At 37.5% G+C, this 26133-nt stretch overlaps 1 protein-coding gene across 4 annotated transcripts in view; it reads left to right on the top strand.

The window, feature by feature from the left end:
- Nucleotides 1–26133, top strand: part of NCOA2 (nuclear receptor coactivator 2) — a 185911-nt gene that overhangs the window by 44061 nt on the left and 115717 nt on the right. For all 4 annotated transcript variants that reach the window (XM_051768357.1, XM_051768348.1, XM_051768375.1 and 1 more), the window contains one exon: nucleotides 21023–21256. The gene's annotated coding sequence lies outside the window, so the exon portion shown is untranslated. The remainder of the gene's footprint in view (nucleotides 1–21022; nucleotides 21257–26133) is intronic.

The raw sequence follows: 26133 nt of genomic DNA, 5'->3' as shown, positions 1-26133 counted from the left end.
TTTTTGCCTCTATTTTGAGTACTGTGTTGATTTCCCATCTGCTTGAAACAGTTGACTTGCAAAGGTTGCAAGCAAAGTTTGGCCATAAAGATATAGCCAAATTAAAAATACAGCAGAATGCTTCTCTAGTTTTCAGTTGACTTAAAGCATTTTTTAGCTACAACCACAGTTTCTGTATGTTGAAGAGCAGAAGGCTGTGAGGGTGGGATATTTCAGGAATGTAGTCAGGGATGGAAAATGCTTACTGTTTTAGGATCTCGAGTTTGTTTTTTTGGGGCTGGGGTGGCTGGTGTATTTGTTTGTTTTTTACTTTGTAGAACAATATATTAAAAACCAAACTAAAATACCAATGCCCCCTTGTCCCAACCCCAAAACTCTACTAGGCTTCAGATTATAATTTAGAGTTAGAAATAGGTGCCTCCTGCTAGTTGAATGAGATCTACATATCTAGCATCTCTTAAGTTTTCTAGAATGATATTAAATCTGTGAAGGAATAACGAGGTGGTGAATACAGTGCATTTTGAAGGTTTTGTTTTCCACTTTTTTGCATTACTTTCTTTTAATTTTGTTTTAATTTTTTTTGCTTCATGGATAAGAACCATGATATTATAGCCAATGGTAAAAAATCTGGTTATTTTCAAATATTATCAAATTTGGGCATTCATAAGGTTGGAGCCAAAGTTTCATGACTTGCCAAGGCAAAAAAGATTCAGTAGTAAAAAAAACTGAGTACGCTGTCTGTGGGAAAGCATTCACGTCTCTGATAAGACTGGAATTCTGCTGTTGGTTACATCATTTGTGAGAAGCCACATGCATACAATTGGTATCTGCCCTTAACTCACATAATAGAAGGCCAGCGTGTAGAAATACTTTTTTTTTTTTTGCATCGCATACTGCTGTGTCTTTTCTGTTTAATTTGTGCAATAGTGAAGCAAATTTGCAGGAAAACTATTATGTAAACTGATTTTTCTAAAATGTAGTTTAGAACTATCAGGACATAATTTTCTATAGTCCAGTGAAAATTCTCCTTCTTTAAAATCTGGAGTCTATTTGGTCTACTTGTTGGATGAGGAAAAAATAGAAAGCTATTAAAGTATGCATTTGTTAAACTTTGTGTAGTGTGGTCATTGCATTTAGTTCTGGTTCGTACTCTGAATGGAGGTAGTGCTGGTTGAGGGAGACTGAAACCCACATTGTTTTGCTAAAGTTAAGGGGAAATAATTGAATAATTGTTCAATAATTTAATTAGGATTTTAGCATGACATTTTAAATATATAATCAGTGCTTTGGATTGATTCACACTTGAGAAACTTTGCCCTTATAAGGGAGATGGATGAAAGATGAGCCTGAAATAGGAGGCTTGGCATATGCTTAACATCTTCGGAGAGGCTTGAATGTAAGGATTGTTTCCAGCAAGATAGTTCTAGAAAAAATCACAGCATTTTAGTCTGCTCAAAGTTTCAGGCAGCAAGATTTCCCAGTTGTGTGATAACCTCAAATAAAACTGCACAACTGCGAAAAGCTGGAGAACTCGTGCAGAAAGTAATTGGGAATTATTCTATCTAGGTTTTTTAAAAATAGAAATACTAAATTAAATCCTCCTCGTAATCATTCCTGAAGTAGTCTGTGGATGCTCTTACATCCTGGAATTCTGAAATTGTTGCACCTGTAATAAGAGGAGAACTCAGGTTTTTGCCTGCATGGCATCCACCCGCCCCTCTTCAGAACTGCTCACCTACATGTTGCTGAAATGTCCTAGGAATAATGAGTTGCCCTTTCTTCTCAGAATTAAAGTCTTGCTTAGTCTGGAGAAAGGGAATTTTCTCGGTGCAGTGTGAACAAGTTGTTGTTTGTCAGTTAAATCTCAGTTTTCTGTGCACACTTTTACCCTATTACATGTATTCCCCCTTTGTCATTATTTGTGGTAACTGCACAGCATAGATGATTATCCCTCAGTAAAATGCCAGGACATCTTACAATGAATGCAGGGTGCTGTGGGTGCAATACTGTACTCCAGGACTGCATTCATGCTGACTACAGGGACCTTAGCTCTGCTACAGAATTGTCATCATCCGTTCAGAACCAAAGCCAGTTACAGATAATAACTTGCTGAAGGTTTCATCTAGAGCTGTTAAAGCTAGACCTTCATCATTTAAGTGATGCTGGAAGATGGTACCCTGTGTCCAGTTAAAGGCAGAGTGTATGTTGAGTTTAAATGGCATGTATTCATTTAGCCCAATGTAAGTGTCACCACTTTCTTTTGTTACAGTAAACATTTAGTCTGTGAATATTATTGCTCTTTACAGCCACTGATGCTTACAAGCCTAGTGGGATATTTATTAGGTGGTTATGCTAATAAGCATGCTAATAAATTTATCCACTCAATTTATATTAGGGTTGGGTCTTGTTTAGTCCAGGCTTTAAAGGTGTGACCCTTATGGATTTACCTAACTCAATCTAATTAACACTGCTGGTTAATGGAGTTAAAGTCTAGGGGAAAGCTTAAGCATTAACTTATGAATTTTAGCACTTTTTGAAGAACAATTACTTTGTTTTAAAGTTTTAGAAAGGAGTTAATTAGGTCAAAACAGTTAGCAGGTCCAACATCACTCTTAATTTCCAGAAAAAGCAAGAATTTTGGGCTTTCTGTGATTCAGTGCAGCTTCTGTTCTCATCAGCTTTTGAGAGTTGTGGGTAGAACAATACAAATGGGATAAAATATGCTATGCTTTCCCTGTATATCACAGAATCATTTAGGTTGGAAAAGGCCTCTGAGATCAAGACCAACCTTTGAGTGATCACCACCTTGTCAATGAGGTTGTGGCACTGAGTGCTCTGTTCAGTCAGGTCTTCAACACCTTGAGGGAGTGACTGTCGCTTCCCTGGGCAACTCATTCCAATGTTTAGCAACCCTTTCCATGAAGAAATTCTTCCTGATATCCAACCTATACTATACCCTTCTCTTAGAAAGGATTTAGTGACTATTGAAAACTTAGAAATTCAATGTTTAAACTTGTTTTTGCATTAAAAGCAATTATTATGATTAGGCTGTCTGCCTGTCTCAGGGTCTCAATCCTTGTTAGTTTTGAATTATTAGCCCTTTTCAATAAATATTGACAAATATCTCAAAGGAAAGAGGAATAAATGTCTCAAAGGCATTTACCACAACAGAAAGTCAAGTAAAGGAGAGAGACTTTATTAGTGCCTGAACTGAGGAAGAAAAGGTGTTAGAACCAAAGTATTTGTCATAGGTGAGGGTGATTTCATCAATACCTGAAGTATGGGAACAGCTTTACAAAGTCAACCAACCACATGGCACAAACCTGTAATAGAGTAAGCTTTGTTAGTCATAGTGCTTGTTGAATGACTTTGTTTAGCAAGCATGTATTTTACAAGTAACTTTAACTTAAGTAATCTGTGTTAAACAAGGTCACTATGGAAGTCAGCAGTTCATTGTGTGCATGTTGAATTATCTGATAATTTTATTTTAGATTTCAGAGGTGCATTCAAGGTGCATTACATTTTTTACTAATGTAAAATTACATTTTTTACTAATACATTTTCATTAATAAAGTCAAAGTGTGATCTGAGATGATGGACTAGAGCTGATAAGAACAAAAGTTAATTCAGAACAGGATTGCAAATTTGTTTATTTGTTAATATTATTTTGTGAGCTCCTTGAAAGCCATTCTGTAGGGTAATTGAAACATCTCTTATTTGGCTATACTCCTTCATGTAAGTGGCTTGATTTTTTTGCTAATAAGACTTTTCAAGTAACTTGTGTCAAGGTGTCGGATCAGAGAGGTTTTCTTTCTGTATATAGTAGTGAAAAAAGTATTAAGATGCAGTTGTAGGGAAAAGATGCTTCAGCTTTCTGGGAAGAATCAGTCTGGCATCACAGTTACTCAATCTCTCATATCTCTGTTGTTTCGCAGAGTGACTTGATGTCTTTATTTTCTCTATTTGGGAACATATGGAACATATGGAAGACTTCTTTGAGTCTTTATACCAATTGGATAATTGATAATCTCTCATCACGCTTTGCTGTATATGAAAATCAACTTCTGTTTGTGCATAAGGGTTGCATAATGGCATCAGCAAGCTTGTCGCTGTTCTAATGTATGTAAAAGTGCTTAGCAAAGGGCATTTTTTAATGAGGAGGTTGTTTGCTTTTTCCCATAAGACTACTGCTTCATATTTGTAATGTTATCTGTTTGTTTAGATAATTGGAAAGACGTGGAATTTTCTTTGCCTGCAAATGTGCTGGTTTTCCTATTAAATCAGAAACTCTTTTATTGTGTGATGGGATGAAGCCTTTTGGGCAAATCTCAGAACTGTCTGATATCTGTTTCTGACACTGTCACTACCTTGGAAGAGTTTTAATTTAAAGCATTTCTTATGTCAGTCAGAAATGCAAAAGCAATGAACTGATATTTATTGCTTTTAGTTACAATTTGTTAGGATCACAACAACCCCATGCAATGCTACAGGCTTGGGGCAGAGTGGTGAGAAAGCTGCCCATTGAAAAAGGACCTGAGGATTCTGGTCAACAGCTGGTTGCACATGAGCCAGCAGTGTGCCCACGTGGCCAAGAAGGCCAGTGGCATCCTGGCCTGGATCAGAAATAGTGTGGCCAGCAGGACTAGGCAGTGATTGTCTCTCTGTACGCAGCACTGATGAAGCTGCTTCTCAAATCCTGTGAACTTACTTCCCCAAAAGGCAGCTGGATGAAAGCGAGTCAAGGATCAAGGTAAGGCATCTCTTGGGAAGTCATTGTGGACTTTTTAGAGTGCTGTTTCCAGTATATGGACATCTGATCCAGGTTATAAATATATAACAAAGAAAAAAAAGTATGTATATGCTGATTAGGTTTTTTCCCCGTGTTAGAAAAGTGAACAACATATATAAAAACCCACCTCACATGCAGATTTATGATTGAAAAAAACTGAAACAGACCTAAGCGTATTGAGGACATCTGACTTTGCTAGAAATGGTGTCATTAATTAGCCATGATTTTTCAGACTATCCTGTGGGAAACGATTCTGAATGTTTATGACAGCGTGTAAGATGAAGACCTGCTGAAGTCACACTACAGATGAGAGCAGTTCACCCTCCAAGAGATGAGTAAGAGGAGAAAAGAGGAGGATATCATGGGAGATTTCAACCTAAGGAATACATACTAAGTTTCCCTCTGGTAGTACCGTTACTTTGGGCATTCTAAATATAGAGATGGCAAGAAGATGGAAAGACATTTTGCACCCTACTCTGGGAAAAAAGACATTACATCCCATTGTGGAAGATTGAACACACAACCGAAAAAAAGTGCTGTAAGTTTCAAGGCATGATCGAGTCTGAACTAGTTGGAATGGGGAGAGGAAAGTACATCTCTAAAGTTAGGTGCCCATAAATCAGTATATATTTTCATTAAGAAAGTGTGAAATACACAAATGAAAAATAATTACTTTAAAAACACACAACAAGAAACCAACTGCAGGTTAAAAGTGATGGTTTGAAAACCATGAATATTATGAAGAGAATTATGGCAGTTTGGGAATGGTATGAAACAAATCAAAGTAAGGTGGGGGGTGTGGGGAGGAGAAGATGAATCTGAATCAGGAGCTTGTGATAATAGAAAGTAACAAAAGAAAAACCAAAGCAACCTGAGGAAAAAACTGTAGCTTTGCATTTAACAACACAGAAAATGAAAAATGTATTTCTCTTGTATTTTGGTTTAAAAAAAAAATTATACTCTGTTTTGGGCTCTTGAGTTGCTGGTGAAACACTTGCCTTTCCTGTACTGGCTCAGTAGGCTATGAAACGGCAGAGTAGTTAAGTCTAGCGGGTTAGTTTGTCAACTTCTGTCCATAACTTCATGGAATTATCTGCAGAGTTATCTGTACAGATAATGTAGGTTTTTCTTTTTTATTTAACACCCCCACACTCATGCAAATTTGTCACATGTGGAAAATGTAGATATACTGACAAGAAGTTTAATACTGTCTTGGCACAATAGGTTGTTTAATCTTAATAGCCTGACTCCAACCCTAAATAAAATCTTGAAAAGGCTGACCAAGGACTTGATTAACCAGGAATTAAAACACAGTAATATAATGAATGCTAGCCAATATAGTTTATTTGATGAGATCATATCTGATTTTTTTCCTGGAGGAACAATTAGTAGTTTTCATGTCATATGCTAAGATACAATGTGTTCTAGAAACAGAACTCAGATAAACTATAGGTGATTACGTGGAGAGGTTGCTGTCCAGCTCCTCCTCCTCCCAAGCAGTATCCATGCAAGGACAATACAATGTTTCCTTATGAATTTTTAAAAATATTTTTTGTTTGTTCTTTTTATCCAGACCCATTGAAAAAAGAAATAGACACAGACCTGGGACCAAGGAGTAGGAATCAGGACTTTCTTCTACTTAAAAGAACTCTCTGGTCTAAAAAAAATTAATTACATTTGCTATTGCTCTTTGCCCATGTTTCTTCTAGTCATTCTGCTCAGTGAAATACACAGAGAGATCAATAGATCATGATAGATCTTCTGGTTTGCTAATCTGTGCTCTGTAATGGGATCAGGTGTTTGCTTGCAATACACATAAATAGTGTGAGTCTCCTCCTAAGGGAACCCAAAAGGGAAGGTGAAAAATGTTGTCCTATGAAATCCTGAGTTCCCCAGCATGGTAAACATCCAGCTTTTTGTGAGACTTGAATTAGTTTATTATTTTTACTTCACAGGCATCTTGAATTGGGGCTGTGTAATTTACACATTACATTTGTCTTCAAACTTGTGCTAGATCATGAATGAAGAGTTCAGCAACAAATATGATGCCAAAAAAAATGGAGTTGCCTTAGCAGTGTATTTTTAATTTGTTTCACATTTAGTTGAGAAATTTTTCATCAAATGACCCATTTTCCCACAAATGGGTGCTTCATTCTTTCACCCTTCATTTGCTTAACTTATAAAATTGGCTCCCTTATCCCCCATTCCAAAGTCTGATTAATATTTCAGTAAAATTTTGGCTGTAGTCTTTTATAGATATATAAAACATAGAAACCTATTTTTATATAAAATACATAAGTAGGTAGAAACATATACATATATATAAAAATAAAACTTAATGCATAAATATTGTGGCCTGTAAACCTGACAACCCACATAAAAGGGGCAAAAAGGTGGAGAAGGTAATATTTAAAACCAAACTGTTAGTATAATGTGTGCTGAGCAATCTCAATATAAATATGAAACCTGATTTTCAGTTGCTTCCATCTTCACCAAGTTTTTGTGGTAGGTGTCTATTAAAGCTGAGTTAGGCAAGGATTGCAGTCAGAAAATAGTCTCCTGACCAAGGCAGCTGTAAAAAACTGAATTCTGCGCTGGGCTCTGCCATCAGCTTCCCACATGATGCTCGGATGTCATTCAGCTTTTTAGGAGGTCAGCACCAAGTATACATCTTGGTTGCGCGTGCTCATCTTTGGTCTGATTTGCAAAAATGCTGAGTGCTCAGTCTTTTCAAGGAGAACCTGTACTTTGAGTCAGGAGATTATGTGGTTTGAATATTTAAATAAATTTGTTTCCTAAGTACTGTAGAAAATAAGGGCCTAAGTTTCCATAATAATCACCTACGTTTATATCCTGCCTGTTGCTCATGTTGAGAGCATGATGCATAATGCTGATCCTAACACAAATGATACTGTAAGCGAAGCAGGTCAACTAACTTTTGAACTTCATAGAAAGTTCTCTTATGAAAATAATCCTTGACGCTGAACACTTCTAAGTACTGCACCAAATGGTGTGTGCAGTCATACAACGGGCGATGGAAGTAAGACAAAACATTGAATACAGTGAATATTGTGGTGAAGTACAGAGGGCAGCACAGTTGGAATGTGTGTGGTTAGATGCATTATAATTCATCCATGTGAGGAGACTGATTTGCTCAGGCAAGCGCAGTTAGGTCCTAACTCAAGAGCTTGATTTTTCTGTTCCTGTGCCCTAGTTGTCTGGGTTTTTTTGGGGTACACTTACATAAAAACAAAGTGAGTGAGATCATAACCCTTATTGTCATGTGAAACCTGGTTTTGATGGTGCGACGTGATTTTGTGAGGGAGTTTTTAACTTTTTTCCTCTTTTGCTTCTATAACTTAATTGTGTTGAACACTGACAAGTCTTATATGGATGGGAAGGCAGCAGTGCCTCTTCAAGAAGAGGCACTTCTTGAATAGCAGAAAGAAGTAGCCCAAGGATCACTTACTTCCACTTAATGTCTGCAGATGGTTTTAGTGGCTTTAGTCTCCTGCAGATACTCAGTCGCACTCATGCCAAACTAACTATTATCTTGTAACTGTTGATAAATACCAAGGAATAAAACAACTATGAAGAAAGCTAATTTATGGTTGGAACTCCAGATCTTCTCTTGTAAATGTTACATGTTTTGTTTCATTTTCCTGACAGTCTCTGTTCATTGCCTTCAGCCTTTCATCAACTCTTTAGGGTGAGGGAACCCAGAGATCATAGGGTCTTTTAGGTTGAGAATGACCTCAAAGAGCATCGAGTCCAACCATTAACCTAAACACTGGTTAGAATGAAGGGTTCTTAGATGTGATTAGAAGCTGTAGGGGTATTGCAAATACCCCTGAAGTGCACAATTTGTTGCTACTCAAATGTGTATGAAATAGTGGGATTTATTCTGTCTCCGTGGATGGTTAGTTCACATGGTACACATGGTTTGAGTGTTCATGCTCTTCTGGGGAGTTTGTTTTTCCTTTCTTCCTTTCTTGTTCTTTTAATTTTTTTTTAAAGTTGTGTACTTTGAGAGAAATCCTAGAAGCTCATAAAAAAATTACTGCTTTGGAACTGAAACAAACATTTAAAAGAGCCGATGTTGCTCTTCTTTCCCTCTCTAATAAACAACCAACAATTTTATTAGCTGCAGTAACTGTGCAAAACCAGAAGTAGGTTATCAGATCATCTAAAATATATGGTGTGTATGTAGCAGAAAGGAAACCAGTCTGGAACAGATAACACAGAATTTTTTTAGTGCTCTGCCATGTGAAGAGAAGCTTTGTCATTCCAGAAATCCATATGTACACATAGTAAATGAAAATGTGTTGAATATCCAAATATTAGAATGAGTAAATCTGTAAGTATTAACCAGTATCACTCAGGGTTGGGTCTTTCTGGTGTTTTTCATCTGTTGATGGGTTTAGGCAAAGAGCAGGTTGATTTGAGGGTTTTTTTTCTGGGTGTATTATTTGAAAAAAGGGTTGGCATCTCTTTTCTAGTCTGAGATGTGGGGTGAGTGTACTTTCCTTGAAATCAAAAAATCAGTTTCTTGTAGCGCTATAAAAGTCCAAACTTAAAAAACTAAGGAAAGATCATGGAGTAAGCAATTAAAGTAACCATGAAAACTAATGTGCATGTAGGAGAAAGTCCCATTCTTTCAATGGCTATTTAAGTGTCATATATTGACACATATATTAAAATAATGTAATTTTAATACTTAAATTTTGCTGTTCCATTGTCAAATTCTACCATTTAATTGTCAAAACATTTTATTTGGCAAATAATTTTGCTCATGCAAATGGATATTTCAGCAAATGGATAATTAACCAGAACTATGGCAGAGCTATGCAATTTTTTGCATGCACTATTGATAGTGACAGTGAAAAAAATCCCAAGGAAATAGAAAGGCACAGCTGATTTGAGGTTGATTGATATACAGATACTTCTCTCTTTGTACTGAAAGCATGTTTTCAAGCAGGTGCTTGCTTTGTAATTTTAGGTAGTGTTATGGAATTTGATTGTAAATATATTAACAGATACTACTGGAAAAATACAGTTATTAGATTTCCAGTAGTCAAACAGCACCAGTATTCCCAAAATATGCCATGAGATGTAGTTGTTTTCTTTCTGGGTCTCAGCATTTTTTCTTGATAATACTTGATGCTTGTAACCATGTGCTCTGAGCATCCTGCTGCGTCTTTTGAGATGACTTAAATAGACCTAGATGTGTTTATATCTATATTTTAAAACAGAAGTAGGTAAAGACTTATAAGTGCCTTTTTGGCATTAGTGCAGATGTGTCTTACAGGGAAAGTAATTTTGAGAAAACCTAGGTCAAATCTCCTGACCTTATTTGTTGATGTTGCTGTTGTTAACTGAACTCTGTACAGCCACAAACTCCTGTTATGCACTTATTAGTATTGCCTTTTCTACTTGAGCTTTTCTAGCTCTGAGTGACTGTCTCTGAGCAAGGACTCAAACCCAAATTGCCGTTTTTCTAAATTCTGAGCAAGTTTTTTTTTCCTCTCTTATAATATGTTTTAAATACTGGTTTTAGAAATTCCACACTGCTGCATCTCAGTCAGAATATAGCCTTTTTTTGTTCCAAGTCTGTTGCCAACTTTAAAATTAAAATGAAAGTGAACATTTCTAGTAAGTTTAAGTATCTTGTGGGTTTTTTTAATGTTATATTTAAACATATATGTAATGACTGTTTAGTTTTGCCTCCCTTTTTTCCTATTCCAAGGAAGCTCATATGGTCAGGTATTTAAAAATAACCCTCTGAAAAAAACCTTTCAGAGTCATGTTTACTCACACAAAGCTCCAGCTGAGATTGGCTAATGTTAAGCCCTGGAAAATGTTGAGTTGCTGCTTCTGCCTCTCCAAGGCTAATTCAGCAGCTCTGTGTTGGTGATGCTCCATGCTCATGCCCATCCATCAGCCAGCCTCTGGCTCATCCCAACGGAGTTTTTCTTTGATAGGCACAATCAGTTGACTTTCTTTGCTCCTTCGTAACACTGTAGCTTTCAATTAACTTGTCTTCTTAGCTGCATCAACCTTCCCTATAGCCTAATAGTCTTCCCTATAGCATTCCCTGCCAGGCCCCTGTCTGCTCATTCCCTAAAAAAAGAATTTTCTGAAGTCTTGTAACACAGACTATATTGCTGACGCGTTCGATACTTAGAATACTTGACTCAGTGCTTTAATGATGATATTAGTGTCATTTCTCAACTTCAGGGCAGTGGCTACTGCAGTTGCTGCTAATTGCTGGGCTGATGGAAGCCATTGCAGGGAGCCTTTTAGGACAGTACTCGGAGGTTCTTGAGCAGGATTCACTCTTGGGTTTACTTATGTGGTAGGCTTGTATTTATGTACAGATTTCTTTTGTTTTTCCATGAATCTGTTCTGACTAATCCTTTGGCCTGTATTTCATTAAAAGTGTTGACTGCAGAATGATGGTTTTGGTAACAGATGAAACAGAACTTTTCCTTTTTTTCTTTGCATGTGCATGTACAAAATAAGACATACAGGATGACCTTTTTTATTTGATAATTAAGAATGTGCCTGACTTTGTCAGGAAAGCCATAGTTTTAAGAATACCAAGTCTTTTTAAAATTACTGTCAGTATGGTGTATCAGTTCTCACTCCCACTTATCCTCTTATTCTCTCCCCTTCCCATCCCCCTACTCTCTCCCTATTTTTAGAGGCAACACAAAGCTGTTTTGCTTCAAGCGAGGGACAAAGATTAGGATAGAGTTCTAATGTTTTGCAGCAGATTTCTAAAATGTTAAATGAGCTGTATTTGAACATCGTACTCCTAAAACAGTGCTAAATTGTTTCTATGTTGTATTCATGAATGCTGTGTTTGTTTACTTCTAAAATTTTTACTCCTTACCCTCAAACTATCAGCAAATTATGGATGAAGCTTGAATTGTACCAGACCTATGTGTGAGGAGCACAGATTCCTTTCTGTGTATGAGAAATGGTGCTGTGTAACATTCCCTGTGCTCTTGTGAAATTGAAACTAAATTCAGAATCTCTGTGCTCCTGTGATCTGCAGACTGCCTAGTGAAGAGAGGAATATTAAAGAAGGCTGTTTATGTGGTGGTGATAAAAATCACACGTACTTTTCAGTGACCTAAAGACCCTGCAGATTTTATTAAACTTTGAAGAAAATCACGTGCGTGTGTGCATGTTTATCTGTATTGATAAATACATGTAGCTTGCGTGGACATAGACTGCTAATGTTTACGTATGTGTCAGATGCAAGATTGCAAACGGAGTACGGAACGAGGACACTAGACTTCTAGCATATGTGAAGCGTATGGAATGTTTCACAAGAATTCCTTGGTTTAATGGTAAGGTTATTATTTACAGTACTTAATAACGTGGGAAAAAATTGTGAGTTAGTTTGCAGTTCTTTTTACTTTAAAGAATGCAATAGAATGCTTTGCTAAAAAAAATGGGACGATTCAAGCAAATGCTGTCAGTGTAGACAGATACAGAGGAATCTTAGCATAGCCAAGAATATTTCAGTTGAATAAAATGATTAATTAGTTATTTTGGATTTGAAGTCTGAGATGAAAAAGTGTTGTGAGTGCTGTTATTCATAAACTTCTGCTATAAAAAATGTAAGAATGTGATGTAGGTTGTGTTTAATATTTTTCCCTGAATATAATATAGTGTGCACCTGATCCGATATTAGAAGTGACTTTTTAACGTGGCAGCACATTTTATTCAGTTCATCAAAGCCATCTAGGAATTTATCCTTTTTGTAGTTAAAAGCAAGTAAATCACTCCACCCTGCTGGTTTTCATCGGTCTCAAAAGCCCCATCCTTCTAAAAAAAGTTTGTTTTACTATCTCAGGCTGCCATCAGGCCTTTCAACTTAAGGCCAGCCTCATGGCAAATTCAGGCTACTATGTAGTTACTAGTGAGGTGATGAAACTGGCACTTAAGCATAGGTGTATGTCGTGGGGCGTGGAGCAATGAGAGTTTTTAAAATTTACATAGTTATACAACTTATTCTCCATTGTAGGAAACCTAATTTTGTATCTTTATGCAAAGCCCATCTAGAAAAAAAATCTAATAATTTAATTTGGCACTGCCATTAGGTTTTTTTTTTCCTTTCTGTGTTGAACTGTCAGTTCAACGAGGGTTATTGCAACCCTTCATAAAAGGGAGCAAAACCCTGAAGACAACAAAGTTTCATCTTTTGTGAAGTTGATACTGATAACAGGTCATAAAGAATTATGGAGTCTACACATGGCTGAATGGATCTGAGGTTTTACAAAGCAGTTTTGACACCCAGCCAGTTTTGGTCTCTGCAGACCTAATAAATGAAAGAGATTTTTCCACTGCCTTGTCACAGAAAACAAAAACGCAGCTTTCTGAATTGGCTGTTCACTGCCAGTTTAGGAAAAAAAGTTGTTATTTCTTTGCCCTGTATAATAAAAGCAGTACTAATTAGTAGAAAGCACTAAACCAATCTCATATGCTTTTCATCTAGTGTTTGAAGCTTTTAAAAATTCTCTTTTTTTATATATGATTGTGATGAGAACTTCTGAGGACTTCAACTGTTGTTAAACTTCAGCACTCAAATTGCATATTTTCAGCCAGCTCTTAAGCAGACGGGATTGGTTACAAGAGTCTCCTTCAGAGTTATACTGTTGGTTTGCAAACTCTTTCTGACATCTTCTATAAAAGCAAAATAGTCCTTTTCTTCTTTCTAAATTCAAAATAAACTTATAATTGGTTTATGGAGTCTTGCACTCAAGTTGATGCCATTTCTGTCTGTCTGGGATGCAGAAGAAAGAAATGGGGGAAAGAGGGAGCCCCTTGCATCTGGTTAGCAGGCCCAGCTCTGTAATTGCCTGGAGATCAAAGAACCATTTGATGGTGGCCGTTAACACCTTCAGCATAATATCCCCAGCTCCCTCTCTGCCCATCCTCCTGGTGCAGCTCAAAAAGTTGGCACTCTGAAAGACCTGCCTCATGAACAGGAGGAAGATAGATAGGAATGAGGATTTGGCGTGTATTGGGAGTGGGGTGAAAGAAGAGGTAGAAAAAACGTGAGGCAGGAAGCCCTGGTGTCATTGAAGGATGGTTTACAAAACTTTTCGCAGGCTGTTAATAGAAATGGGATGCTGACTGTCCTGCTGATATGCAAGAGGAGAAATAGAGTTAGGCATGCCAGCTGACCTCTTTTTAAAGAAAAAAAGATAAATTGCATCTAAAGATGATCGGTCTGTATGCTCAGATGCCCTGCCTATGTGCAGTGGCACCAGCCACGCCAAGGTTATGGCACCAATGTGGTGCAAGAGCTGGGAGTCTGCAGGGCCGTGGACAGGTTTGTGTACCAGTGTTTCCACACATTCCCTGCTGGAGTGGCTCCTCAGAAAACTGGAAAATGCAGTTGTCTCATTTGCACTCATTAAGACAGCAGTAAAACTGGCCTGCCTAGTTAGAAACCAGTCAGGTAGCAATCATGTTAATGGCCCTTAGCTTCCCAAAAGGGGACTGAAGGGAGTAGTGTGCATGTGACACAAGGAGTGGATAAGGTGGGTCAACACCTCCTCTCTGAAAGAGAGGAGGACAGAAACGTGGCATGGGGGTGTTCTGGGTGCTCTGAATAGGTGCAAGGAGCGTGACTGATGGTCTCAGCAAAGTGTGAAGCTCTCTTTACCTCCTTTAATTTATATGTAGTTAGAATTTCTTTGCACCCTACCTTGCATCAGAACATTACTTCACCTTGGTGAAAGCTGCGGACTAAAGTTACCCCGAGCTGTAGATATGGCAGCTTTTCCATGTGATTCCACTTGCACTTAATGAACACTTGAAACAATCACAATTTTTTTCTCTCTTTTGAGAGTTCCAACTTACTGCATTTGTATTCAGCAGGAATCAAAGCAGTTTCCTCACTTCTGGGGGTGTCTGCAGAAAAATCCTGGAAGCAAAGAAAAAAATGAGTCACCAAATTTAGTCATAAAATTGGAACTGATTTGGTTTTTAGAAGAATTGAGTAGCATTTTTTGGGGAAGTTTTTTTAGAAATTATATATATGCTATATATGTTTTATATTTTAATATATAATCCGTGTATATCTATATAAATACATATGCATAGTAGTATGCTTAGTAAATTGAGTAGAATTGTCTCACTTTAAACTTATATTTAAATGCTGTATGTTCTTTTTTGACTCAGAAATTCATGGGATTAATATATAATAATTCTTTGGTTCTGTGTTGTGATTGTCACTGGAGGTAAGTATTAAAACCATTTCACATTTGGGGAGGTTATGTGGTAGAGAAGCTGTTCCTTCATATGGGTTTCATAGTGAGTTGATGGTGAGTTGGCTTAAAGGGGGAAAAAAAAAAAAGACATGCTTGTCAAGAAATCCAAAAAAATAATAGTAACCAGGCAACTTAATTTGGACCAAACTACTGAAGTTTGAAGTTACTGGTGATTTTTTTAATCTTCTTTGCTGAAAAACTTAGCAAAACTTTCATAACTGCTGCGCTGTCCAGTTGAAGTGTATTAAATGTGTGGTGCCCACTAGCCAGCTACGCTGGCTGAAGATGAGAGAAGTATCAGAGATTAGGAATGGGGTGTGCTCTGGCTGTTGACTGTACTGGGGGCTTTCTTCAGTTCTTACACAAGGATGGAGGATAGGCAAGCTTTGTTACTAGGTGCTTCCTTAAGTTTTTGAGAACGTTTTCCCACTCCTAAATTTTCTCACTGGTTACTGCTATGAATCTGCGAAATTTAGACATTTGTAATTATGGTGTATGATATAGTTTTGCTGGATTAGCTATAGAGCACTTATTGTGGCTATCAACCATGCATTACAGCTTGGAAACTGCTGGTTGGGGAATTCAGAGATTCTTTACCCTCAGTAGGGAAGAGACAGGAGATGGCAATAGTCTCCTCAGGCTGCAGAGACAGACTTACACAGTTCAGAGGGCTTGTCTAGCTTAAACAGATGCAGTCCCCTGTCAGCAGACATGCCTGGTTCCTAGTCTTTGGACTAGCAAGTGTTAATCTATCCATGCAGAGGGGAGAAGCATCAAAGAGCAAGTGAGAAGGTTTGGTATGGCAGGATAGGATGAATACAAGGAAAGAGACAGGAGCACAGGGATTTTTTAATAGTAGTTAGCTGTTAGGTTGGCTCAGCACTCTGGTGTAACAGCACACTTTGAGCATTTCTGTCCAGAGTAATGTGATGGTGTTTGGGGTATTTCCATGAGAGGAAGGATTTGTGGGTTCAAATAAGAGATCTCAAAAAGGAGATTATTAAGTTTTACAAATGTAGCCCAGGGAGTAGAGTAGAAATCAGCATATTAAATCAGAGCTGTCATGCATGGAGGCACCAAACTCATGTTCCCTCACACAGCATCTGTTAGAAAATGTTCTGTGCTCCTGCTCATCATGGATTTCAGGCTCAAAATCTACAACTTCTGGAGCAAAGCACACTACTGGAATAGCAAGGTAGTGTAAAAAAGGATATTTTATTCAAAGACTCTCACAAATTAGGCACAAACAGAGTTTAATGATAATTATTTTGTTAAGGAAACTATGTATGACATGCATTTTTGTATGTTTAGGAGGAATAATATTTCTCAGTTCTCCTATTTTTTTATTCTCTGCTCTGTGGAGAACTTTCTTGTGTCTTCGGCAAATGTATGAATTTTATCATGTAGTTTTGAATTTCTGAATATGACCTCAGTGAAAACTAAAACATAGTTTTAAACCAGTAGTAAAGCCCTGTAGCAAAAAGGGGGTTTTGCTCACAAAAATAAATGGTCACAGTATATTTCTTTTCCAAGCCACAGTAATAAGAGGGGGATAACTTTAAAAGGTTTGCTTTGGTACATTGCCAAGCTAAGTGTGTGCCAGGAGTCATCTTCACTCTGAAATATGTCCTAAGAGCCAGTTCAATGGCCAGAGAATTCTACAGGTGTATTTGCATTTATTCTAAGGACTTTGTGTTAGCTTTCTATGCAATATATCCTTGTATCCATGCTGTTACTCAGTTTTTTTATAACTCTCTGAAAAAAAAATTTAAATCACATATAAGTATATAACTTCCAATTTTTCACAAATCTGAGACTCAAGTATATTGTTTTGAAAACATAACAGACTGTGAGTAGATTTATTTTAGTAGATAGCACATGGATTTCATACTACTAAATACCGTTTACTCTTTGCTCTCTATCTATTTTTGGCACTGCCATTCATAGAGTAAGAAAAACAAATTTTCCTGTAGAGTACATGAAATGAGGTGAGCTTAAATATTGGTCTAAAAGAAGTGTTTATGAAATGACCAAGCTTTGGACAGTCAGAACAGTGCTCGAGGTGCTGGAAATTGCTGTAAATACTAAGAAAAAGTCATTGTGGGATGTGAGTTGATTCCACAAAGCTGTGACACTTTCATACACTTTGCACCTGCTGTTTCCCTCAATAATTGGTAAAGAATGGAAAAGTCATTTGACCTTAACAATATTTAACTGAAGCAGAATTACCCTTAACTCACGATGGTGCTAGGGATGGGGTTAGCAGAGGGTTGGTGTTGTGGGTACTTATGGTGCTTTACTGCGTTTCCAGGACAGGGGCTTTATTTTATATGACGATGAGCCACAAAATTAAGGATGTAGTGCCACAGCTGTTGGAAGTTGTAAGTTCTGGTCAGTATTCGTAACTCACTTTTTTTTTTTTTTTAAATAATATGCCCGAAGTCAATAAAATCAATAGAATACAGGTACAAGTTTGCTTTTCCATTTTAATCTATTTTTCAGTGTGAGGGCAAGCTGTGAGCATCTGTGTGCAATGTATTGTGGAGCAGTAGCCTTAGTGTGGGAGTCTGTTTATTTGCATATCAGCCATAATGTTTTATACTGAACTCGTTGTATCATGTTATTTGAACAGGTTGAACTAAAAGAGTAAACTACACTATACATGTTGATCAATGCATGAAGTAGTTTTTGCATTGATGCTAGTATGTAGGATTTTGTAGTTATATAGGATTATAGAATTCTTTAAAATATTTCTTGAAATTAGAAAGGAATAATAATTTTGGGATTTTCGATAATTGGAAGTTCTAGTATTGTAGGAAATTATTTTCCTTATGATGACTTAAAGAACAGTTTCCCTAAACACACTTAACAACAGATTTAGTTTTACCATATAGAGAAGAATCCCTCATCAAGCGATGCCAGTATTGTTGATGATAGTACTCTATTTGCATTGTAGTGTGGTTAGTGATAATTGTATTAGTAATAGAAAGCTGTTGAAGGTTTTCCAGGAATAATTTGTATTTCAAAAATGCTTCAAACTACTTAAAAACAAAATAAAGGAAAAGGGAATCTTACCTTACAATGAATTTATGGTCTTGGATGAGTCTTTGCTGTTGGGTAAGATGTTCGATACACTTCAGCCAGCTGTCTTAGGTCCTTGTAGGATATGCTGTCCTAAGGAAGATTAGTCTTTTTGTTGTTTAGTTCACTGCACTGAGACTCACCTTTTTCTTGACATATATGACCAAGTGTTTATATATTCACAAATCTTACATAAATACTTGCAATCCTAGAGCCTTTTCAAGCATTTCCATTATCAGTGTTTTGTGATTTGTTTTACATTCAAGCTTTCCTACTTGATGTAGTGTTGTAGCCTATAAATATTGATTTTGATGACAAAATAAGTAGGTTAGCTTATGTTAAAAAAACACAGCTTTTTTGGAGGTCTGCTGGGCTTCAGTTAATTTTTTAGGAACACTATATAGTAGCCTGTAAGAGCAAAATCTATTGCAGTTGCTTACAGTTGAGAGACAGTTACCAGTGCCTGATACTTCTAATCGCTTGGGCAATGCTGTATGAATGGAAATACTTTCCTTTCCTTTTTCTTCATTGAAAAAAGTCCTTTGCCGACAGCAAATGTTATACTCTGCCAAATGAAATAGTGCATGAAATTCTGCTCTCTTTTTCTTAAGCAGTTTTGTGTAGTTTCCATGATTGTACACTGAAGTACTGAAGTTTCATTCAACCTAATTATATTTTCCATCTTAACTGTAACTTGTGAACAGATAATTATTCTGGTCTTAAAAAAATTACATATAGCTTATATAGATGCTTGATAGCCAGTTTCATTACTAAATTGAATTCAAGATATAATAAAATTATTTATTAGTAGTTTTTGAAGACGGAAATGAGCTTTTAATGCTCCTTTTGTTTTATACAGTGAAGTTGAAACTTCTCAGTTTATTTTCATAAGAATTAACACAAACGTTCTGGGAGTGTGCATGTGGGTCCAATACTTTTTTTCCCATAGATCAGATGTCTCTAGACTAAGTATAATCTCACATGAATAGTTAGTCATTCCTTAGAAATAATTATTTCTTATTGAAAAATAAATGTCATAGTGCATTTAATCCAGTTATGATTTGTATTGTGTGTAAGCATGGGAGAATGTTTTTATTTTTTCCTGGTCTGCTCTTCTGGACCATGTTTGTGCAGAGTATTTACAAGAGCCATTGAGGAATTGTTGCCCTGTTTGCTATTAAGAGCTCAGTATAAAAATCTGTAAATTGGACTTTAATCTAAAATAATGTGTTGTCTGTTCTGAGAGGTTTTCCTTTTTCTGTATTTTACTTGACATTTACTTGCATTTGTTTTTCATGCTAAGATAAATAACTGCTAAATTAGAGAAAAGGAAAGAAAAAATTTCCCAGAATTTTATACAAGAAGGCTATTTCCCATCCAGGCAGGGGCAGGTGATCACAAGCAATGGTATGGTATGCAGTTACCCTTCCTCTTTGTAATTGATACAGGGCTGCTCTTAATTAAGTGCAAATGTAAATTAAAATGAATTTGCTTAAATTATCTCTGTTAGCTGTGTGTGACCTTCATCAGGAATGAAGCTAACCTATTTTACTTCAGGTCTTCATGGCCTAGAAGTATTTTTTGAACGGCTTTAGCTTTTCAGGCAGTCATTGGTACCTCTAGGATGAAAAGAACAGCATCTGAAGAAATGCTAGCTGGACTGTGTGCTGTTGTCTGATGATGCTATTTGGACACTGCTTGTAGGCATGCAACAAAACTGGTGGTGAAGGCAAAGGTGGCTTGCACGGCATGGGGTTCACTCTGGCACTGTCCATCTGTAGCTGCTCCTCCTCCATTTGACACAGGTCTCGGGCGTATGGATTTGCACAGTTGTCTTTTCAGTGAGCTGAATGAGTTAAGCTATTAAGGGCTGAAAGGGGAGTGCCAGTAGTTGCAGTAAGGAAGGCTGCCTGGTGTTTCCCACTATAGGATGTTCCTCAGAGTTTTTAATAACTTCACAAAATGTTAGTCTTTGGGGCTAGGCAGTTGCCTCTAGCTTAATTTTTGTTGTTGTTGTTGCCAAAATAATGTAGCTATCTGTGAGAATGTGTGGAAAAAGTTATTTCTCTTTGTAGATTAAAAAGAAAAAATCCAAAACAAAACATCAGCAACCTTTTTTTGGAAATGCTCAATGTCCCTCCCTTTGAAACAGAGACTAGGAGTTAGATGGCAGTGTGGGAAGCACTAGTGATAGGCACTGGAGAAGAAGAGCAGGTTATGAGTCACAGCTTTGCCTTTGACAGCGCTGCAAAATTCACAGATTTACTAAACTGTAACTTTTTAAAGACAGGATACTTCTTACATGCTGTCTTGATCATGCAAGAGCTGTGTGGCCTGGAAGTTGGGGGGGAGGCTGATCTGGTGGACAAAAACGATGCCTTGTCCCTCAGCACCTGAGAGTCAGAAGGGAACCCATTGGGACGTTGACATGCATGGGGTCCTAGTGTGGTCATGGCCCTAAAATACCATAGCCTGTGAACAGGGATGTGTGAGAGTGAGAGTTAATATTGGGGAATGAAGGAAATAGGGGGGGTCAAGGGGAGAGTGTGGCACTGCTAGCCAAGCCTGGAAGCAACTGAGCTGGGAGAGATAAAAAGCCTTGAGGAGTGAGGGTAAGGAGAGATTTGGCAAGGGTGCTGAAGGTAGGAATGAAGAAGGACCAGGGCTAGAATCAACATGGGCCAGAGGATATGGCTTGAGGAAAACAGGCAGAGTTTGTTCTGGAAGGTCCAGATGTTTTTAACCATCACCTCTGGCTAGTTTCCATGCAGAGAATTGTTTCACATTTGGCCCTTTGTGAGGAAACCCCTCAGTTTAATGGTATTTAATCGCGTGCTGATGTGCTGTTTTTTCCCTGCAGGACCCCGTGCACAGGATGGACTTGTTCTGGGAATGAATCTGGTTGATGCATTGGAGAAGGCTGTTCTCTGTAGTACCCCTGCCTCACTTCCAGCAGAAGTCGGGACGCGGGTGGTGGACGAGGCAGGGGATTGCAAGAAGCAGGAGCCATTCTGGTGGTCTGCGCAGCTGCATGCTGCCCTGGAGAGCGGGACTCTCTTCCCGGCTGTGCTGCAGACTTCCTAGGTGATGCTAGGTAAGTTGCTCAAAATGAGCTTTTCTCATGTCTTTGCTAACTTCAGTATGTGTCTTGCTGTCTTGCAGATGACTTGAGATCTTACTTGAAAAAGTGCTGAGCACTGGTAACTGGGAGTGAGGCAGTGGGGGCTGTGGTTTCAAAGTTCTATATAAAGCACAACGTAATGCTAAGTGCTGAGAAAAAATTAGGTCTGAGTTTTGCCAAACTGGAGACAAAGTTGTCTTCAGAACTGGAGAATCATTTTGACCTTAAAGCTGTCGCTTCATTTCATTTAGCTAGGAAGCTAGGAATAACACAGTTATTCTTAGTTAGGAGTAACAGAGTAACGGTAAGGCTAACCATCATGTTGATGAAACACTCAGCTGCACCACTGAATTCACAAAAAAATCACTTGTTCCATCTTCCAAAAAAAAATTGTGAGTAGTGTGCAGTAAATAAGGTATAGGACCATACGCCAAATGCCAAGAGTTAAACAGATTGTTGTGTAGATTAGTGGTAATTTTGTAATTTTTTGAATGTGGAAGAGGCGCTGTGGAAATAGTATGACATAACTGCGACATATACCATTCCACAAAAGCAAACAAAGGCAAAGTTTAAGTTTTTTAAAACTTAACTTCTACTATTTTCTTCTATGAGTGCTTGCTTCTAGAGACTAGTTTGTATGATGTAGGATGATTTTGGGGTATAAGAGGCACAGCATTTTTTGATGCTGTCAACTCAGATAATAAATGTACATAAAACCAAAATGAAATCTAAATTCATCATGCATTGCAGGCACATGCCTCTTGTGCCTGGTTATTGTATCAGATACTAAATAGACAGTGTTTGTAATGCCCACTATCAGAGTGGCTTGAGATCAGAATTTCATCTGCATTTCCTCAGGCTCGGGATTTATATTTTCCTAGTGTGACGTCCAGTTGTTGTAATCAATAGATAACAGAGAATTTTTTGGCCAAGGCATGGTTCGCTAAATATTGTTTTAACTTAGCTAAACTGAACGCAAAATATCTGACATTAGATCAGATTTTATGAATTAACCAAGAGCATTTCTTTGGTGACTAGAAGCTTAGTGAGTGTGTTTGCCAGATAAGCTGTTACTCTCTGTTGCAGGGAAGAGAGGGAGAGAGAGAAAAAAGTATGAAGCTTTGATAATGGCTGAATATTATATTAAATACACAGAGTAAGAATGTACATTCCCCTTCTAGCCTGCTCACAGGGGTTCTACTGCATATGGCTCTGTGAAAGGCTGCAGTAATGCTTTAGGTGTTGAGCAATGTAAGTGCTGCTTTCTAAGAAAACATGAGATATTTTTGTTTGACTACTGCTGTGCAGTTTGTGCAAGTCTTTCTTTAAATCTTTAAAAATAAAAAAAGGCAGCAGGGGTGGTGGGGAGACAATCTGTGTTTTATGAGCAGAAGTTAAAAATGAAATTATTTGCTTTACCTGGAGCATTGAGAATTATGTTGCAATTAGACTGATGCAATAGCACACATTACGAAAGGATCGCACGATTCGCAGAGCCTGCTGGAGAAAAGCATGGCACTGGAACAGCAGGGGTGTTGTGGGCCTGCGAGGCAGTGCGCTGGCACAGCTACACGGAGGAGATTATCAGCTAATGTGGGGAGAGGAACGCCAAGAAAAATAAAAACTCTGCCGTTCCTGTGTATCCCATAAAACAGGGGGGTGAGAGGGGAGAGGAGGAGGGTGACTTGTTTTATCAATGTGCCTACTTTATTTCTTTGTCACATCTAATCCGGTATGGAAAATGGTTTCTGTTGTGTGAAAGAGAGAAAGAATGGAAATGGAAGCTAATAATGAGCTAATATATTGTGAATCCTGCTAATAATAGTGGAATTTTATTCAGTGCACTGTATTTCTGCAATAGAAAAGTAAAATTTCTTTGAGTCAACTGAACCATCTGTTGAACAAATTGGTTCGGTTTCATGAGTCTGTTACTAATTCTGAGAAGATGGTATTTTATTGGATCAGTAGAGTCAGGACGTTAGTGTCCATATTCTTTAATTTATTTACTGTTATTGAAGTATGTCATGTTGAAGTGTTATGTTCTCATGAATACAGTAATACTGTGGTTAATATTTCTAGTATTTCAAGCTTTACCTTTGCTCTATTGAGTTTTTTTCACTGTTTTTAATAAATATTACTAACAGTCTTTAAAGTTGTGAGTTTCCAGCTTTGTATCAAGTTCTTGATAATGAGGTAATTGAGCCGTTTTTAAATTGCACCTCTTCTGGTGCATTTCTATTTATATTTCTTTTTTTCTGCTTTTTTCTACTCTATTTTACTTATACAGTTTGAACATTAACAGAATTTTAGTTGCTTCTATTGCTGTTTTCTCATTTAGACTAGTTCTTTGTAGCTTCACAGTTGTGAAAAAAATATTGTAGGTGACAAAGCAGTTTATGACTTCACATGGTAAATGCCTAAGAATGTTATAGAGTCAGCCAGCTGATGTCATATGAATTAATAAAAGAAGAAAGAAGGGAGAAATTCAAAACAGTTTCAAAGATTCTGTTCCCATGTGTCAGGAATGCTCTAATTTGATCTCATACACATACATGTGCCTTAAAGCAGTTTAAATTCGCAGGTACATCTCCTAACAAAATCATCACTGAAAGAAAAGAAATCACAGGTGTAATGCCAATCAAGTTTCTGTGTGCTTTACTGTTAAATATATAAAATCAATGCAAGTTCTTCTTATGTACTACATATAACTAGCTGTAATACTTTGACACATTTAGAAGGGAAAGCTGAACTCTGAATTTAGGCAGTGAATATATATTTTCTTTGTAGTACATATGTTACTTGAAAAATACAAGACTGGCATTAAGCATGTGCATTCAATGTGATTGTAAGCTGTGGCATTTTCAGCTTTGTAGTCAGGGTGTCTGTTCAGAGTAGCTTAGTGTATGAGGGATGTGAACGGAAGTTGATAATACTTTGTAATGTTACTTAAAAAGTAAAGGAAATTATCTGGTAATTATGGCTATTTTTTCAGCTTTTATATATTTTAATTTTGTAGTAATTTGTCCTCTTTAAAACAGAAGATAATGAAGGTATAAACAGGAGGAACAGCAGTGTATCATTGCTTTTGAGGGATTGGTGGGCTGACGAGGAATGGAGATGTGTAGTTGTTTTCTGAAGGTGCATGTGAGTATTGGGAGTGCAAGAAGCTGCCCCATTGCTGATAAGATGTTCCAAACTCCCTGTGTGTTGTTTTTGTCCTTGGTGCAACTCACTGAAGTTGCAGATGACGTTCATGAAATGAAGTGAGGGGAAACTTTTGTGGCTGAAATCCTGTGCCAAGTCTTTTTGAAGTCGTATGCAGCAGCTGTGCTTAGCTAAAGAAAGACTTTCTTTGCCTCCATCGTAACATCTGCATGGTCTTTAACAGCAGAATTGTTCCACTGTGATGTGTCATTCAGCTAATCTGGGTTGCCTTCATTAAGTCTTTTTTTTCTTTTCCTTATTAGAAATGCTCACATTACTTTGGGGAATAAGTTTTACAAAGATCTGAACTTGAGCACTTCCATATAGAAACAGTAGGCTTCAGTCAAAAAAAAAGTCAGAAGATGAGTTGAGACTTTGTAGCTCAGTGAGTCCCTTTAATTTGGGCACCTCTAGATGCACTTCATGAATTGGATTTTTCTGTGTCCTCCCTTGTTTGGAGGATAGGGGCTGAACATAGGGCCAGTTTTTGTGGAGATGCCACAAATATAGCATCATTGCAGCTAGCATTGGTCTAACAGCTTCCAGAAGTGTGTGGCTTGCACCCTCCATGCTGAGGTGTTACCCCATCTCCTTCATGCCAGTGCTGCTGCAGCTGCAACTCTCAGCTGAGGTGGCTCAGAGAGCCAATCTAGTGGTCAGCTAACTGCGTTTTTGGTTGGGTCACTTGGCTGGCTCTTGAATTCTTTGAACTTCCTAACTGCAGAGTTGGACAAATGTCTCTGCTGATGATGGCCTGGAAAAGAGGGGTGGCAGGACCAACCTCTTTTAGTTGTAAATTGGCTTCAAATGCCTTGACTTGAGGCAGGAAGAACACAACCAAGGGAGGTGTTTTTAAAAAGTGCCTGAGTTCAACTGTATACTGTGTTTACTTTAAAAGTTAAGTAGAGAGAAATCAATAAATCAGATGTAATTAAATTTGAAATTTTAGCTTTAGTATTTCTTTTAGTTGAAGGTTTTTGAACAAGGCCTTTTAAAGCAAACCTATATTTAATCTTCCTTCAGTGTGATATCAAGAGGTCTGTAATTGTTTACTCTCTGTTAGCACTGTGAATGTGGCAAGTTCCTTCAGCTAAAGGGTAGGGTCTAATGGTCTAAAGTAAGAGGTTGTGGTCTCGAAGAACAAAACAAAGGTAGTAGAAATGCTGCTGCTTCTCTCTGTGGTCTTGACAGTTAATATCATGCATTTGTATAGGGGTACTTGACTCTCAAGCAGCATGTCCCAAACTGAATCTGGAGGAGTACATTGTAAATTAAATGTGGGTGGGGGTTTTTTTGGTAAAAATTATCGCGTTTTATCATCAGTAATTACTGGATATGCATTTGCTTTTCAGTTGAACAGTATGATCAGTCTTCCTGATGTAACCTTGCAGGAAAATGACTGTCACTGGAAAAGCAGAGTGCTGATTTATGTAATTGTACTTATTACAGAAGTTTGGTTTTTGAGATCCAATTAACATAAATAAGCAGAATGAGAGAAAAGGACAGAAAACATATACTGCTCCTTATGAGAGTTGTGAAATGATATTTTCAAAATTATCTTCTAGTCAAATTGAGATTTTCTTCAATTTATGCAAGGAGGACTGGTTACTCCGCACATTCAGTGTCTATAAGATTGAACATACACT

The sequence above is a fragment of the Manacus candei genome, unplaced genomic scaffold (genome assembly GCF_025592945.1).
Source record: "Manacus candei isolate 608988 ecotype Guabito, Panama unplaced genomic scaffold, ASM2559294v1 h1tg000008l, whole genome shotgun sequence".
NCBI classification, from domain to species: domain Eukaryota; kingdom Metazoa; phylum Chordata; class Aves; order Passeriformes; family Pipridae; genus Manacus; species Manacus candei.
This window is presented reverse-complemented; position numbering and strand designations above follow the sequence as displayed.